The sequence below is a fragment of the Pan troglodytes genome, chromosome 15, assembly GCF_028858775.2.
Source record: "Pan troglodytes isolate AG18354 chromosome 15, NHGRI_mPanTro3-v2.0_pri, whole genome shotgun sequence".
In the NCBI taxonomy this organism is placed as follows: Eukaryota; Metazoa; Chordata; class Mammalia; order Primates; family Hominidae; genus Pan; species Pan troglodytes.
In genome coordinates this window covers 77856253-77875450 of record NC_072413.2, presented here as the reverse complement: position 1 = coordinate 77875450, position 19198 = coordinate 77856253, and the positions used below count along the sequence as shown (strand labels likewise).

Genomic DNA, 19198 nt, shown 5'->3' with positions numbered 1-19198 from the left:
CTGGCCTAATGTCACCTTTATTAAGGAATTGAAAGCACTTTTACATCTGTTCATTCACTAAAAAAATACTGAGAAGCACATTTTTCACCATCTAAAGTTTATAATGGAAGAGGAAAATGGGCATAGAAATGATCTTGTTGCATAATTAACTCCTCCAAAAGTGAATGCAAGAGATACGCACTGGACAGGAATATTTCCAGAGTTGCATTTACATTTGTAAACCATGCCATGGAAACCCTCCCAAACAGGTGTAAGGGAGAGTCCAGATGGCCTCAACCAGGGGCCAGAAAGCCCGACACCTTCTGCTGCATCTCTGGCCACTTTTATGGGCTCACTGGGTTTGGCTGCATGAGCACCTGGCTGGGGGGCAGCCAAGGGGACACACAGGTGGTGCCGGATGAAAAACAAGAGTTTCCAAGCGAGAGGCTCCTGTGCTGCTGGAGAATTGCCTCCCTCTCAACCATGGAGTTATAAAACTAAGATCCAGGTCATTTATGGATACTAAAGATCATGGACATCTTTTAGATAAGAGAGTGTGGTGTTTATTTAACCTCAGTAGCTTAGGTAATTACATTCTGCCATCTGAAATTTCCCCTGCCATTCTATCAGATCCGTTACGTGCCTTTGCATTTCAGTTCTGTGTAGGGTTTCTGTGTAGCTATTAAGCAGCTTGCTAAGCTCTCTCTAGGCAACAAAAGAGTGTGTATTCTTTATGAGCTGGGTGTTGGGGTGAGGATGTGTGATGCTGGTGATCCCATGTGGATCTAGTTCTAGCGGGGTGTTTCCCTGGCATAATTATAAACAAGGAGACCTTTGGTCCTTTTGATTGCAAACAGAGCTTTGGGGAAGTGATGCTGATTGATGAGTGTGGTTCCTGCCAGTGACAGTGAGGCAGCAATGGAATTTTCCAAGTCACAAAACTGATGATAGAATCTCTACCTGATGGCAGGATTTCTAAGGAATGACTACTGTGCGAGCAGACCTACTGAGGAGAGCTTAAGGATGCATAATCAAAGTACTGTAAAGAAGGTCACATCTTTTTCCTGCTTTAGCTTTTCCACCAGCATAGACTCCATGTAGCATTCATATGCTAGAAGAGCTTAGCCATGGAGGTAGAGAAAATGTTGAAGAATACTGAAAAGTTGCAATTCCCCCAAATATTCACCTTCTTCTTCCCCCACAGCACCTTGCTGGATCAAGATTTTGCATTTTAAAGATAGATTATAAAAATTGAAGTGTGTCAATTCAGAGAACTAATACCAGCTGACTTTATTATTTCCAGCAGTTTAAAACTATTTCCCTGTGCAAATATGCCCAAGGATATTCTCAAACCAGATAGACTTCCAAGGTGTGTTCATGACTGTGCCCAATTCCAAGTTGTTACTTGGAGCTCCACCCTTCTATTGTAACTGGCAAACTTCCACGGACAATGGAGGGAGGGAGGAAGGCATTATTATAGGAAATATTCTTCAGTGAGTGTTAATTGATATAGAGAGAAATAATTTCCTAATCTTAGCTCTTTGACAAAGAAAATAAATAGCCAAAATGTCTCTATGTAAGCCTTCTTCTTTCTTCTTTTATTTTTATAAATCCATAGCTACAAAGGAAAAAATTAACTTGTTTCATCCAGTACGTGTTCCTGAAGAGAAATGTGAGCTGATCCTGCAGATTTAAAATCTGATCCTTCAGCTTTAAAATCAGACCTTTTAAGCCCTTTTCTCACCAAAACAAACATATATCATCAATAGCAGTGTGTGTCACTTGGAATTGTGATGGTGGCATGCAATAGAAACCCTGACAAGAGCTGAAGCAAATAAAGATTGTTCTTATATAACAAGAATTCCAGAGGTGGCAGTCCAAAATTGGTGCAGTGGCTCTAGGAAGTCATCAAAGAACTAGATTCCTTCTACCTGCTGGTCCACCACCCTTAGCTTGTACCTTTTAACTTCATGATTGTAAAATGGCTGCTAGACTCCAGACATTTTGTCTTTCTTCTAGCAGAAAAAATAAGAGAAGAATAAACAGCAAGATGTTCATGCTGGCTGAATTTATTCCTTTTTGACAGGAAAACAGTAGCATTCTCATTCCCTGCCTGGAAGCCTCCCCTCCTTAGTGACAACAAAGCCACATAATTTCTTAGTTGCAAGGGAGTCTGAGGGGGAAAATTATTTTAACTGGCCTAAACAGTTAAACACTGGGGTCCTGAATAAAACAAGACCTGATAAGGAATTAATAGTTATGAATAAGAAAAAGATAATAGAACTGGGCCAGGCGCGGTGGCTCACACCTGTAATCCCAGCACTTTGGGAGGCCGAGGCAGGTGGATCACGAGGTCAGGAGATCGAGAACATCCTGGCTAACATGGTGAAACCACGTCTCTACTAAAAATACAAAAAATTAGCCAGGCAGGGCGGCAGACGCTTGTAGTCCCAGCTACTCAGGAGGCTGAGGCAGGAGAATGGCGTGAACCCGGGAGGCAGAGCTTGCAGTGAGTCGAGATCGCGCCACTGCACTCCAGGCTGGGCGACAGAGTGAGACTCCGTCTCAAAAAAAAAAAAAAAAGAAAGAAAAAGATAATAGATATTGTAGGTTATTAAGCAGTGGGTGCCACACAGGGAATTCATGTCCTCTACAAACTTCGTTGGTTATCTTCATTCTCTTCCTTGACATTCGCCTTTATGATGTGCAAATAGCCTTGAGTCTGAACTATGATTCATAGCTCTGAGAAAAATTTTCAGCAACAGTAACTTTACTGTATGTAGGCTTTACAGTCTCAAATATACTTCTCTCCTCCTCCTATATTAATCTTGGGCAAACAATGTTGAAATTTAATTTCTGGACATTGTCAGGAAGGAAAGATTTTTCTTCTGCCTTCTTAGGCTCAGTAACTGGGGGCCTGTGAATTAAACTAATAAAAGACATGTTAACAGGAGAAAAGGCAAAGGCATACCTTTTTATTAACATTTATGTGTATACTAGAGTCATAGAAAATAAGTGAAACTCAAAGAAGCAGTTAAACTCAGGGGTTATATACCACTTTAACAAAGGAAAGGAGATTTGGGCTTCAAAGGACAATAAGTCATGGGAAAGTAACTAGGAAATATCTTGTGGAACTAATGAAAGATAAGGGTTATTTTAGTTCAGTTTGTTTATAGAAACTTATCTCTGCATAAATGTTCCATCTCCAATGATAAGAGTTGGTCTTCACTTTCTGGTAAGATGGGGGTACCTTCACAAAGGGAAATGTATGCCCTGTTTTTAGGTAGATAAGGGGAGGGCAGAGAACTCTTCCTGCATCTGTTGATTCTCAATTGCCTTCAGTTCAGAATAATACTTGTGCCAAAGTAGCAAATGTTGGGATGGCAAATCCTGATCTTTCTTAACACTTATCTGCAGGATCACTGATCCCATTTGTTGGAGACAAAAATGTTAATATACTTTTGCAGTGAAGCTTCATTTATATCTATGAAAGCACTGAAGTTGAAAGCCCTTTACCAGAGGAATATCTGTAAAGGTGTCAAGTTGATTGTGACAAACCTCACAGTTGCTTATGACCTAGCAGTATAATATGACACTGAAGCTAAGAACTGGTGTGCTGGACAGTAAGATTAGTCAGCTGATCCTCACTATGAGATTAACATTTAACCCAGTTGACAGAAGCAGACCTGGGACACATAAATATTGATGGCTGGGTAAGAGAAGCCAGAGAGAAGAACAGCAAATGAAATAACGGCTTTAGGGATCCTGTGATGGTAAGTGGTCACCATATGGGAGAATATAGTCAGCTGGAAAGTTGAGGATAACTTTGAAATCCAACCTAACCTTCTTACTGAACCCAGAGGCCAAAGCTGCATCCATGAGCTAGAGCCAGATGCCCTTAATTATTACCCAATTTCCTTTAAACTGAATCCTTTTACATAAGTATGTTAATATTTAACTGAGAAGTATTAGCAATTTTTCAATTAGGTTCCAGTGGGCTCTTCACCTGTAAAATAGTCTTTTATCCCCCTTGATTGCAAGAGTCAGTGGGTAAAATTATGGACCAAGATTAGGTCACTATTTTGAAATGCAAGATATGGGTGTGAATTGAATTGAGGTGAGGAATCAGGTGCACTTGGGAAAATTTAAAGGATCATTTTCACTTCCCTCTGGTCACTAATGGTCTTGCTGGAGAACTCTTCCAGATAATCATGTGATTAGTGTTATATAAACAGATTCTTAATTATTAGCTTTCAATGACTTCTTAGAGGTGCCCTCAGGCTTGACCCAAGCACAGATCTAGATGAGAAAAATTTTCTTCTCTACTTTTACATGTCTGCTTAAAAGCCAATTCTTGTTTCCACTCCTGCTGAGGAACACAAGATTTTCTGAAAAGTCTGTTGAAAGGCAATTTAACTGTTTTAGGACAAAACACAAGGTAACTGTTTCCAGTAAAACTGCAGGAAGAATTAAAGGAAACAGGGTGAATTTTCAGGCTTGGAATCTGGCCAAAAGAAAGGCTAATTCACTTCCATTAGGTCTTTAGTGTCCGCACTTTTAGGGCCAACTGCCTCTTCTATTAAAATATTTCTGCTGTGGTTTTGAACTGTCCCTCCTCAATGTTGCCGAATCTTACATTATTAAATTGGCTATTAATTTCCATGTTTCATGGAGGATTTTTGTACTGTTTTCAAACCTTAAAGCCTCTGTTTTAAATGCTCATCACCCCAGCCAACAGAAGATACCCCTATCTCTATTTATTAGTTTCTATTTGCTATGATTTTCCTCCTTAGGCTAAAGCACACTTTAATTGAATGAAACCCTCATATTGTGTTCAAGTTGGCTAACGAGCTCAGAGCCCTGCCTAAGAGTGGTTTACCTTATTAAACGGCTTGTATAAGACATGGTTGACCTTGTGTTGCAAACTCCAAGTTCAGAGACATGTAAATCTCTCTTGGGATCCTGAGAATAGGGTCAAAGGTTGGACAGTACCAAGAAGCTTCCAATTGTAATAATAATAATAAAAAGATGCTATCTCAATTGGGCCATATTTAACCTGGAAATGGAATGGAACAGAAAGCCAGATTGCTTTATAATTGACAGCTTTGTCTCCCAGCAGATGGCTGTAATCTCCCGAATGTGCCAAACACAGACTCTAGGATTTTTGAGTTTGTAGAGAAAACAGAAAGGACAAATATTTATTGTAATTACAACATTTGTGCATTGGATATAGTTTCACAGCCTTTTAATCCTCCTTGATTAGAAAATACAGGGTGACTTTTTTTTTCCTTGCCAGTTGAAGTTTATCAACACTTTAAAAAACATTTCAAATTTTAATAAATATAAAACTAGGTCATACAGAAACAGGTCTCTTTTTAGTTTACTTCCTGGTAAATCTATACATCAGCCCATTTAGAGAGTTTGAATCAACATGTTATAGCTCCCAGTCAGAGCTGCAGCATCCAAATTCAAGTGGTGGTGTAATCAACTCTAGATTTGTCTGAGGAAATGATCCAGGTTTCAATTTTATTTTTCTTCCCACTGATCACTGCTGGTTAGTTCTTGTCAAGAAGGTCAGTTGGGGATCTCTCGAGTGATTTACATAATTAGGTTCTCTGTGTAGTCTATGGAAATTACTTCTGGGGCAACCGGAGCCACATTTGATCAATCCCATCAGATTATGTCTACCTCCATTGTTAGCAAATCATTAGTTAGTATCTGCATTATGATCATCCTGAAAAGCACTGAGCTAGTTTCGGCAGTAAATTGTAATTCAAATGTAAGTTCCTGGGACTGAAATCAAGGTTTTCCTGTAGCTTTTGGGTAATGGGTATAAATATCAGAAACAGCACAGGTAAATGTGAGTTCAAGTCACACCTCTTCCACTTTAGGTTTTGCTGTCTTTGGCAAGCCAATTAACATGTCTTGGATGAGTTCCTGACTTGTCAATTCTAAGCACTGAAGACTATTATGAGGATTGAGTGAGATGAGTGTATGAAATGAGATCTAAACTGTAAAGCAACCTACATTTGTAAAACAGCTACCAGTAGGTAGTTCCAGGTAGCTACCTGGGAAAATTGTATTAATTTATCAGAGCTTGGTGAGCTCCAACATGATTTATACGCACTAATAGTGATATTTGCATCCTACTTTTCCATGATATGCATCTTAAATTCCAAATTCTAGTTTTCATTACAATTTTATCAAAGCTTCAGCCTCTTTACACATTTTTTTGCCAAATCAATCTAATGCTTATAACTTATTTCACTCATTTAAAAAACATTTATAAAATGCAAAATATCCAACATTTTACTGGAAATTTCATACAACAATGAAATGCACCTCAAGTCGTTCTTTCTCCAGCTGACTTGAAATCTGGTACTTTTTATAATTTCCACAGTTTGCAATCTGGAGCTACTAAAACTAGATTTGTCTTCATGAATGACAGCACTTAACATACTTGAATGTGGCCAATGTTTCCACACCAAGTCTTCTTCTTCTCAGGCTCACTATTCAATAATTACACATTTCCCAAAGGACAAAAAGCCAAACTCCTTAATATTAACATTTAAGCCTTCTCTGTTTCTTAATTTGTCTCAATCTCTCTTTTCAGTTGTACTTTCTATCCCCTCAGAACTCTTCCTATCCCACCACCACACTAACCTCAATTCCAGCTTATAGAAACATTGGTATTTCTTGCAACATACCTAACTTTTATGCCTCCATGTTCCTCATCCATCCTCCATTCTTCTATCTCCAACTATATTTGCTTGGAAAACGTGTTCAAAATCCCAGAACTACCTTAAACATCTCCTCCTCAGAGATGCCTTCACTGATCTCCCATCAAAGTCATTTTCTCCTTGATGTTACCACTGAACTATGCCACTTTAGCATCAAGCTCATCACACTGACTTGCCCTCATTTTCTTTGTGGCCAACTCCCCTATCTAACGATGAGGTCTGTTATGTCCAGGAACTATTTTTCTTTGTTCTTTCAGTGTTTCATATGGTTTTTCATCCCTCTTAAGTAGTCAATGCTGTTTGTGGAATAAATGGAAGGAAAGATTTAATGAAGGAAGAAATTGGGCCCTAATTTCATAGTTGGTGGGGAATCACTAAAGGTATTAATTAAAAATACCTTCTTGAAAGAAGTAAAGAGTTGCGCTTTAGGGTGGCTAACCCGTTGGTCATAGGGAGAAGGGCTGAGGGCAAAGTGGGATAAAGAAAAAGAAGGCAGGAAGGTTAAGTGAGCTGCTACAATAGTCCAAGGATGAAGTAAAAAAGAGTTAAAACGGTTAAATGGAGTATGAATAGGAGAAATTGTGAGATATTAAGGAGCTGACTGTACCTGTCAATAAAGACATTTTCAAATGTTTTTCTTTTCTTTATAGCACATGGTAAAATTGGATTTCCTTTGGCACCTTTGAAGTTAATGGCTACTTGATTACATTTGGCTAGTAAAGTATGACTAGGAGTGTGTGTGCTACATCCAAATGGAAGCTCTAGTAACTAGTACATAATCTGCTGCATTCTGATTTTAATGTCTCGGTGATTATGAATTCATGTGTCAAGATGGAACCTCTGTCAGCTCTGTTCCCTGATGGACTATGGAGTTTTCCTGCCAACTGTATCAGACATGTAGTATGAGTGAGAAGTTAACTTTTGTATATCAAAGTACTGAAATTGGGTACTTGTTACTGCAGCAAAACCTAGCTTATACTGACTTGTTAGGATTCCACAACTGATGGAGGAGGACATGCAGAAAACATTAAAATTTATCATGCAAGAGTATAAATATATTAGCATGAGTGAGTGACACGCTGCTATGTAAGGTTGTTCTTAATGTACACTTCACAACTGCAAGGTTTCTATTTAAATCACAGTCTATCTGAATTGTGGGCCCTAGATGTCTTGATGTACACAGTAGTCCTGGGAATGATTCATTAAGAAAAAATAAATTATTGTTTACTGCCTCCCAAATGATATTTTGAGTGCTGGAGATACAAAGACAAAATAGAGTTGATTGCTGTCTGTGATACAGTCAGAAGCCAGCACAATGTGGCAGGTCTGATATAGGCACTGTGTACAGATAGAGGAAAAAGCAACAAGTTCTGTTAGTTGTAGTTGAGCTGAGGTTTAAGGATAATTTAGAATTGTTTATGCAGAAGAGTGTCAGTCATTTTAAGCAGAAGATACAGAGAAGAAAAAGTATATGACACATTGGAGAAATAGCAACAGATCCATGTGGCTGTGACTTAGGTATGAATTTTGGAGGTATGTGGAAATGGTAGAAAAAAAGTGTGGAAAGTTAAGTTGGGGGTCATTTAGGAAAATTAAGCATTCTGCTGATGATTTAGGCTTTATTTCTGGGACAAGTGTCCTGGAGGCTTTTTGATCAGATAAGCATTATATTTAAGTTTTATTTTGAAAAAAATTAATATGAAATTTTTATCATATCATTGATAGAAATAAGGATATTAGATCAAAAGTGGAAGCTCATGTATTTAGCTTGTGATCTTTGATTAGTTTTGGTTTTATTTGAAAGATTATTTGCAAAAAAAATAAAAAATAAACTCAAGAGAGAGAGCTTATTTAGTTAGTACTGATTCCGAGAATGAATCCAACTCTATTATTGGTGCTACTTTGAAATTTTATCATGTTGAGCTTATCTTTTGAAAAACATGGGCCATGATTTAAAAGTTGCAAAACTTTTATGTCATCCAAAGACTGCTTGTGTTGTAATGGGATGTGGTATGTAATCATGCAGGGCCGTAACACCACCACCCAGGGCCAGAGAAGTTTTTGAGAACTTGTAAAAAGCAGAAGTCACCCAATTATAATCTGAATTTACCATTCCTCTGGAGAGCAAAGTTCAGTTGGATGAGCTCTGTGTCTCGTCTTTTTTTGTTTTATTTGGCTTTTAGGTCTTCCCTATAGTGACATTTACGATGATAGATTGCCACCTGTATCATGGACAATGATTTCTGGTTAATGTTTGGCAGTTCAGGTATTACTCTAAAATGCTGGTGTCTAGATCTGCTGCATCATCAGAATGTGAAATAAGACCTTTAGGCAACTTTCCCATGATGAAATTATTGCTTTTAGTCCTGTGCAGCCCGTTACTCTATTTATAAGCTTTTCAGCTATATCATTCTGTGTTAACAGTTTTAACTATCCAATATTTCCTGGGCTTTGTCATCACATAGATAAAAATTGGACAAGAAGAAATGTCCCAGTGGTGGTGCAAATGACCATCACAGTAGCACAGCTGGTCCCTGAAAATTCTCATCTGACTATGCACATCCACTAAACTTTAAAGGCTTTACACATTGGTGAGGAACTCATGAAAATACAGCCATCAGAGAGATGGGAAAATTAGAGAGTTATAAATGGCCTGCTGAGACATGGATGTCAATGTAGCTGCCAGGTGTTGGCATACCCAAAGTCAAAGGAGAGCTTGATTTGAATTTTAATTTGAGGAGAAAGCATGATAGTTATTGCCTACCCAAAGATCATTGTCCCAGGGACTCTAAGAAATCTCTTCTAAATGAAGAAATATCTAGGCTAGGAAATCGAGTGCCTAGCATAAGGAGTCGCTCAATTAATATTAGCTATTAACATTACTAGTCCACTGAACTGAGAAATAAATTTAAATTTTCAAGTTGAACTTAAAATCAAGTACTCCGTTGGCTTTTGAACTAATTAACCTATAGCCTATGATTCAGGTTATATATTTTTTTCTTAATCCTGAGAAAGTTAAAGTGCAATTTGAACATTCCCCAACTCCTCGATAATGCTGGAGGTGGCAAAATGGAACCACTGATGTCTGATAATATGTGCTCCCCACCATGTTCAGTAGGGGTATTTTTTAAAATATGACTTAACTAAAAGTACCTCTGGAACTGTGATACCAAATCTCCTCATAATGAAATTAACCATTTTGCAACCTTTAAGAATAACTATAGTTACAGTTTTAGGAAGATGCAGCATGTTCCAGATACTTCTCGAGGTTTCTTCCTTATAAATATCATCTCATTTGAAATTCTTAGCAGACCTATGAGGTTGGTATTCTTTTTGTTTGTTTGTTTGTTTTGTTTCATATGAGATTCAGAAACTGGCTCCCACACGCAGTCAGTAATCAGTGAGCTGTGATTTGAACCTAGACTGAATCTGAATCACTGCATTTTTAATCACTATAATCATGGCCTTCTCACTAGTGTAAGTCCAGTGTGAGTTTTATTTCTCTCTATGCATTATTCTATGCATCAAAAGCCTTCACAAATATGATTCCTTAGACTGTCTGAATGATTGAGTGAACCTCAATGCAAGGATTTTTAGGTTTCTCTGAAATACCCTTTCTCTGATAAATCTCTCAAAGGGAATAGTCCAAGGATAATAAATCGAGGCATCTTGGGGACTCATGGGAATTTACCTCTGTGATTGATGGAATGATCTGGCTGTCACCTGCATGCATAGTAAATAAAGCCATGGAAATGCATGAGATTGCCACGTGAAAATTGACATTGGTTTGTTCATTTTCTTAGGGGAAGAATACAATTGAAAAGAAGGGAGCTGAGGGGGACCATAAGAATGATTGATAGAAAGATACAGAGTTTAGATTAGGAAACTAGAAAAGAGAATGGAAGGTTTTATTATTATTATATTACTATTTCTCCAAAGTATGCCAGTACGCTTTTCTCAATGTGCTCACGATGTATATTGCACTCTGCTAGGCACCAAGGAAAAGGAGACAGAGAAGGGAGAGAGAGAGGAAGAAAAAGAGACAGATGTACTCTCTGCCCATAAGGAGCTAATGATTTAATTAATGGATAGAAAATTAATTTGCACTGAGTTGAAGGGCATGAAGATGAACAGCATAGGCACATGTTTATCACCCAAGGCCATTTTTGCTGATTATTTCATATCATTTGTCTCTAAGTAAATGGGCCTTCTAAGGAAGAAAAGCCAAGCTCTCTGGATCACAAAAGGCTAAGCAGGATATGAAATGCAATGTGTCAAAGGTATTCAGGCAAAGCATTCTTTAATATACAAATGAAAGAAAACCAAAAGGCAAAAGATTATCTTTCATTATCTGGGGAAGAAAAGCAGATAATTAATGATCAAAGTGGCAGAGACCCTTCGTGCCTTCATTTACCTCAGATTTTAATAAGGGAATAATTTTAAAAACTGATAACTAAAGAGAGACGTTCGCCTGGGGTTATTTAAATGTGGCTTTCTCAGCCTTATATTTTACCTCAAAAATGTACTTACTCTTAATTTATATGTAATATAAATTGCAGACATTCTAGTGAGTCTGAGATGATTATCAAGTTGCCTTTCAGGCAGGGAAGATATTGGCCAACTCTTTAGAAATTGTCCATCCTGGGAAATATGGTGAAACCTCATCTCTACAACAAATACAAAACTTGGCGGGGCATGGTGGCATGCACCTGTAGTACCAGCTACTCAGGAAGCTAAGGTAGAAGGATCGCCTGAGCACAAGGATGTGGAGATTGCAGTGGACCTCAATCACTCCACAGCACTCCAGCTTGAGTGACAGTGAGATTCTGTCTCAAACAACAAAATAAATTGTTCAGGTATCAACATCCAAACCACAGTTCCATGGAAATGATAATGGAATAGAGTAAGCATTATATAATGAAGAAATACTGGGAGATAAACAGTTCAAAAAGGGAAAGAAAAATATTATCTCTAAAGTTCAAGGAAACAGGAGGACAGCAATTTCTAACAACCATGGGTTTGGACCTCTATAAAAAATTGTGAATATTCCCCTTAAGACACTTTACACTAGAGAGAATTGTGTTTTCAGTAAAGTCTTTTCTAATTAAGTGTTCTGTATCTGACTGTAGGGTGTGGAATTAGCTATGTCTTTGACTCTCAAGTCTTTTCCAGCATTTAATTCCAGTTGGAAAATTTTAGTGTGAAACCACACTTCTAAAGTCTTAGCTGTTGAGAACTTGAAAACGACTGTGGGCTTAGCATCTCCTCTGAAAATACTTCTTTTTTCCCAGAGCAGTTCCAAGGGAATGACTGGACTCAGGGCCTACATTTCACATGGTAGGTATTCAATAATGTGTGCTGAGTATTTTTAAATGAATAAACCCTAACCACAATTAGAGAATATCTCCCTTACTGAACCTCCCTAATATAAAATCTGTCCCTACAGTCTATATGACAATGCATAGGTTCAGAATTCAGATTTAGAATTCTGTTAGTGACTAAGCCCTTAGCCATTTAGTCACAATTCATATACTCACTTGAGTTTTGGACAAATAATGACTGCCACTTGGGTTTAATGATAGTTTCACCTTGAAGTTTTCAGAAGAAAAAGGTCCCCTAAGCACAAAACAATGTTCCCCCTGGATTATGATGATCATGTGAAAACAGAAGATGAAAAGGGAAGATTCTTGAGTAGTATGAGCTACTGGTCAGACATCAATACACAGCTCTTCCTTTGTGGACACAGGATATCACAGAGACCATTCAAATTAGGTTAGGATGCTCTAACCCCAGAAGGTTGCCTCTGTGGGCAAACAGAGGTGATATTTTACTATATACATTTCTGCCCAGAGAAAGCGTCAAAGATTTCTCATACACTGGGCCAAATGAAGGCTTTAAAATCTTGCTAAGAAGTATTTTACATCTGGACTAATGTTTTCCATTAACCATTAAAGACTGGATATGTAAATTGTCTTTTCATAGCTAAGGTTTAAAATTCCCTTGTATACTCCATAGTGTCCTTTAAAAAATTATTTCTAAATTAGTGTCAGTTACATGTCTTGATTTAAAGGTATTAGTAAAAACAAAATACAAAAACCAAAAAACTAAAGAACTTTGTTTGAAAAGGAAGAATGACCAAAGACACGATGACTTGAAATCAACCTCAATCCAGTTAATTCTTAGGTTTTCTTCAATAAGACAATGATTCAAAGTGAAATGAGCAAAACCCTTGATTAATCACAGATTCTATCATAATGTCCAGAAATCTTTAAAATGGGGGCAAAATTATATTTTAGGAACTTAAAATTTAAATGCATATATAAAAACAGCCCTATTTTACATATGAGCAAATCGTAGTTATGTGCATAGTGCATAGTGCACAAATAAAATTCATTCCTTGATTGGTTAAAAGCCTCAGCATATCAGTGAGAATGGTTGTTCTATTACAATTCAAGGAAAAAAAAATCTGAAGTTAAAGTTCCTCTAGTTGAGTAACTTTAATAACAATATATGCAACCAGAGGAAGCAAAGACCTTAAAGTTTGGTTACCCATTTCGGCTTTGTGTTGATTTAGTGTTTTGCATTTTGCTTTTGTTTTCATTTGCTTTTTTCATCATGATCACCTGAAATCAAACATGTTTATCTGATACACCATTGAGACTCAAAGAGATCCAATGACTGGCACAATCATAATACAGCTCCAAAGCAGAAGAGAGTGAGTCCAAAACTGTCTGACATCAGTAGTTTTCCTATTTCCACTATGCACATGTCTATGATTTCCTCATATGTAAAACAGGACTGATATCATCTTCAAAAAAATTAAGGAGGCCACATATGTTTAGCTAGCATCTAGAGCAGTGTCTGACGTCTAGTAGGTATCTACAAAAAAATGTGATGATAGTAATACTTAGTGGTGGCAATTGCTATTAAAAAAAAAAAAGTGACCAAAAGACTTGCAACCTAAATGGTCTAAGAATAATACCTAGAGTTTCTTCAAGGAAAAAATAGCTGAGATTGTGGAGTACAAACTAATTATCTCCCAAATCTCTATGCACTGATTTCTTGCATGAATAGATAACTTTACCAACAGATTCGGTCACACATCATAGACCACAGTTAAGTGTTGACTAGATGAAGGATATTTTGTAGTGGTGTATAAAGAAAAAAAGAAAGAAAATTATAGCCACTACAAAAATTCTATCACAATAACTAGAAAGCATGAGATTAATTGCCTAATAAAACACACATTGGAAATTCCTCCTACAGGCAAGAATGTGAAGCAAAATCTGAAATCAGCAAAACCTTGTTTAAAACCAAAAACAAACACAAAACACTTTTTAAATTATTATTATTTTTTATTATACTTTAAGTTTTAGGGTACATGTGCACATTGTGCAGGTTAGTTACATATGTATACATGTGCCATGCTGGTGCGCTGCACCCACTAACTCGTCAACTAGCATTAGGTATATCTCCCAATGCTATCCCTCCCCCTTCCCCCCACCCCACAACAGTCCCCAGAGTGTGATATTCCCCTTCCTGTGTCCATGTGATCTCATTGTTCAATTCCCACCTATGAGTGAGAATATGCGGTGTTTGGTTTTTTGTTCTTGCGATAGTTTACTGAGAATGATGATTTCCAATTTCATCCATGTCCCTACAAAGGACATGAACTCATCATTTTTTATGGCTGCATAGTATTCCATGGTGTATATGTGCCACATTTTCTTAATCCAGTCTATCACTGTTGGACATTTGGGTTGGTTCCAAGTCTTTGCTATTGTGAATAATGCCGCATTAAACATACGTGTGCATGTGTCTTTATAGCAGCATGATTTATAGTCCTTTGGGTATATACCCAGTAATGGGATGGCTGGGTCAAATGGTATTTCTGGTGCTAGATCCCTGAGGAATCGCCATACTGACTTCCACAATGGTTGAACTAGTTTGCAGTCCCACCAACAGTGTAAAAGTGTTCCTATTTCTCCACATGCTCTCCAGCACCTGTTGTTTCCTGACTTTTTAATGATTGCCATTCTAACTGGTGTGAGATGGTATCTCATTGCGGTTTTGATTTGCATTTCTCTGATGGCCAGTGATGATGAGCATTTTTTCATGTGCACAAAACACATTTTTATATGAGCACATGGGTATGGTTCTAGCCACTTATATTTTAGCTCATAATTGAATAAAGATTGTCTAGCAATATCCACTATGTTTAGAGGTCTCTTGTGTACATGATTGTGTTATGACAGTAGAAATAAGCTTGGAAACTGTCAAAAAGGAAGATTGGTTGAGATGGAAACTTATAGTAGTCTACTTTTACAGGTGCAGAGGAAGCGGGGGTAATATCCTATTGTCTGCTGTGCACCCCCCTCTCAACACTACAACTGTTTGAGAAAAACAGTCTGAAAGTAGACTAGAAGAAGGGATACCAATAACTCCAGGGACAAAAGCTTTTCCTGTTTTTATGCTATTTCTATCAGACAATAGACTTTCCTTGTCTTTGTTTCATTTTATAAATATGAACACATATACATACATACACACCCAGATCATAAACAAATTAGCCACTAGTACTTTTCAGACACAGTGAGTAGATTAACAATGCTACATATTTCCCACTTTTAATCACTTTGGGCTGTTTTTATTTATGTGATGGTGACTTTAAAGTAATACTGGACTATTTAACCCAACAAATTGCAAATTGGTATTTAATCCTAACAGCTTTCCAACACATTCATCTCCAAAATGGGCAGCAGCATCTCATTACCTATGTTTCACCTGGGGAAATAAAATACCAATATCAGTGGAAAGTCTTCAGTCTGAAAAATCTGGAAGAGGAAAATCACAGCTGCATTAGATTCAACATAAACAACAGAATAGAATCCAGTTTTTAAAGATTTTTTTCACCCTTCTTTCACATAGCCATATTGGGTAATTAAAGAAAAAACAGATATAGAAAATTAATCCTCTGTGAAATTTCATTATTTTTGTCCAAAAATGGCATGGCAGGGGTTATAAACGTAGGCAGATAACAATTGTATTAGAATTACCTGCAGTGTAATTTTTTGTATTAAATCTCACTAAAACAGATTTGAAGATACCATATGTGAGTGGAGGCTTTAATCTTTGATTGAATATATGCCATACACACAACTATGTGACTATTTTACACAATAACAAAGAGAGAGCTAGAGAAAAAATTTCCCATTAGCTGTTGCATCAAGCTTTTAGTTCAAGGAGTCTTTCTCAGTAAAACTAAAAGCAAAAACAAGTCATAACCAGTTTGATTTCTCTTCACAGGGTTGGCCTAATAAATAACTTGGGTAAAGCCCTTACTGCTTTTTTCACAAGCTAAAGAAAAAGGAGGCATTGATAGATGAGGCTAAGGCATTCTGAAATATATTTGCTAAATAATAAACACCAATTTCTTCCAAATAAATAATTAATTCTAATCAAATCTAGCAAACCTGACAGGAAATATATAGGTGCTAAGGAAGAGAACTGAATCTCAGCCAAAAATGTGCAGTATGCAATGGAGGAGTCAAGGTTGACAAGTCATTAGATAGGAAGCTCAGAGAAGATGCCTTAACACATAGCAAGGGCAATGTTCAATTAAACATGAGGAGAATCTATTGCCATTTTAAACCTTTCCAACTATAGACCAGAGAAAATGCCCGAAGATGGGAAAAGGTGCCCTCCTGAATCTCTTCAGATCCATTGATACTGATTCTCGTCTCTAGTGAAAGCATTAATTCTACACTAGAAGCAGCATCAGTGGTGGAAAGGTGTACATGTCTAGCCCTGTTCACACCTACTGCTCTAAATATATATCCTTCAATATTTATTTATTTTAATAGCATAAGAGAAGTTTTTTATTGTTTTTAGTGGTTGCAGTGATTTTTCCACTTACTACATAAAATATTGTGGCAAGACTGAGGTTTAAGAAAGGAGAGGATTCTGGAAAGATGGAAGAGTAGGGAGTACCAGGAATCTCTCTACCTACTTAGACAACAATTGCACTGGCAGAAGCTGTTCGATGTAATTATTTTGGGACTCTGGAGTCTACTGAAGGCTTGCAACTTACAAAGAAAGACTTGGATGGTAAATTGTGGTTAATTTTAGTCAATTTCAGATGAGTACAGTAGTAATTACCTATCTCAGCCACATGACAGTGAGCTGTACATGTGTTCCTGGAGCAACTTGCAAAGAGCTTGTGGGAGCCAAGGTGGGAAAAATGGTATGTAAAGCAGTATTAGACATGAAATTTATAACTATAAATGCTTATGTTAAAAATAAAGATCTTAAATCAACAACCTAACATTTACAAAACTTGAGGCACTAGAAAAAGAACTAACTAAATGCAAAGCTAGACAAAGTAGGAAATAATGAAGATTACAGCAGAGATAAACAGGATACAGAAGAGAAAAATAATAGAGAAAATCAGTGAAACCAAAAGTTAGTTCTTTGAAAAGACCACCGAATCAACAAATTTTAGCTAGATGAAGTAATCAGAAAAGAGAGGATACTCAAATCTCTGAAATCAAAGTGGACATATTACTAGCAATTCAATGTAAATAAAAAAGATTATAAGAGTACTATGAACAATTATATGCCAGCAAATTGTATAACCTAAAGGAAAATGTATAAATTCTTAGAAACAGAAAACCTATCAAGACAAATCATGGAGAAATACAAAATCTGAGTAGACCCAAAACTATTAAGGCGATTGAGTCAATAATCAAAAATCTCTCAACAAAGAAAAGTCCTAGATCAATGGCTTTACTAGTGCTAGTGAATTCTACCCAATATTTAAAGAGAAACTAACACCAATCCTTCTTAAACTTTTCCAAAAAATAAAATGAGAGGGAATACTTTTTGACTTATTCTATGAGGCCAGCATTACTCTGATACTAAAATCAGACAAAGACACTACAAGAAAATAACCTCAGACTAATATCCTTTATGAACATTTTTTTTTTTTGAGACAGAGTCTCGCTCTGTTGCCCAAGCTCCGCCTCCTGGGTTCACGCCATTCTCCTGCCTCAGCCTCCCGAGTAGCTGGGACTACAGGCGCCCGCCACCGTGCCCGGCTAATTTTTTGTATTTTTAGTACAGACAGCGTTTCACCGTGTTAGCCAGGATGTTCTTGATCTCCTGACCTTGTGATCCGCCTGCCTCGGCCTCCCAAAGTGCTGGGATTACAGGCATGAGCCACCACACCCGGCCCCTTATGAACTTTTAAGCAAAAGCCCTTAACAGATACTAGCAAAAAAAATTCAGCAACATTTTAAAAGGATTATACACCATGACTGAGTGAAATTTATTCCTAGAATGCAAAGATGGTTAAACATATGCACATCAATCAATGTAACAGAATGAAGGGATCATTAGCACAATGAAGAGGAAAGAATTCACATGATCATCTCGATACACAAAATGTATTTGACGAGATTTAACACCCTTTCGTGATAAAAAATGTAACAAACTAAAAATAGTAGGAAACTATATAATAAAAGCCATATATGAGAAACCCACAGCAAACATCATACTCAAATCATGAAAGATGGAAAGCTTTTCCTCTGAGATTGAGAATGAGGTAAGGATGCATACTGTTCTCACTTCTATTCAACATAGTATTGAAAGTTCTAACCTAAATGTTTGACTGAAAACTATGAAAATCCTAGCAGAAAGCACTGGGCAAAACTTTATGGCATTGGATTTGGCAATGATTTTTTGGACATGACACCAAAGGCACAGGCAACAAAGTCAAAAATAGACAAATTGAATTTCGTGAATTAAAAAATGTTGCCTCAAAAGACAACATCATTAGAGTAAAAACAAGCAGCTCATAGAATGGGAGAAAATATCTGCAAATCATATATCTGATAAGGGATTGATACCCAGCATATATAGATAACTCTTAAAACTCAATAGCAAAAAGAGAAACAACCCAATTCAAAATGAACAAAGGACTTGAGTAGACATTTCTCCAAAAAATATGCAAATTACCAATAAGCACACAAAAAGATGGTCAACATCGCTAATAGGAAAATGCATATCAAAACTATGAGATACCACCTCACACCTATTATGATAACCTGTATCAAAAAAGAAAATAACAAGTATTGGCAAGGACATGGAGAAAATGGGACTCCTGTGCACTGTTGGTGGGACTGCAAAATTTTACAATAGCTGTTGAAAACAGTATGGCTGTTCCACAAAAATTAAAAATATAATTACCATATGGGCCAACCGCAGTGTCTCATGCCTGTAATCTCAGCACTTCAGGATGCCAAGGCAGGCAGATCACTTGAGGCCAGGAGTCTGAGACCAGTCTGGCCAAAATAGTGAACCCTGTCTCTACTGAAAATATAAAAATCAGCCGGGCACGGTGGCACTCACCTGTAGGCCTGCCTACTTGGGAGGCTGAGATGGGAGGATCACTTGAACCCAGAAGGTGGAGGTTGCAGTGA

At 37.2% G+C, this 19198-nt stretch overlaps 1 long non-coding RNA gene across 1 annotated transcript; it reads left to right on the top strand.

Annotated features, from left to right (window-relative positions):
* Nucleotides 1–3494: 3494 nt before the first annotated feature.
* Nucleotides 3495–15745, top strand: LOC134808381 (uncharacterized). Its single transcript, XR_010151251.1, has 3 exons — nt 3495–3752; nt 12011–12056; nt 15048–15745. It is a non-coding gene; the product is annotated as an uncharacterized LOC134808381 (long non-coding RNA).
* Nucleotides 15746–19198: the final 3453 nt, after the last annotated feature.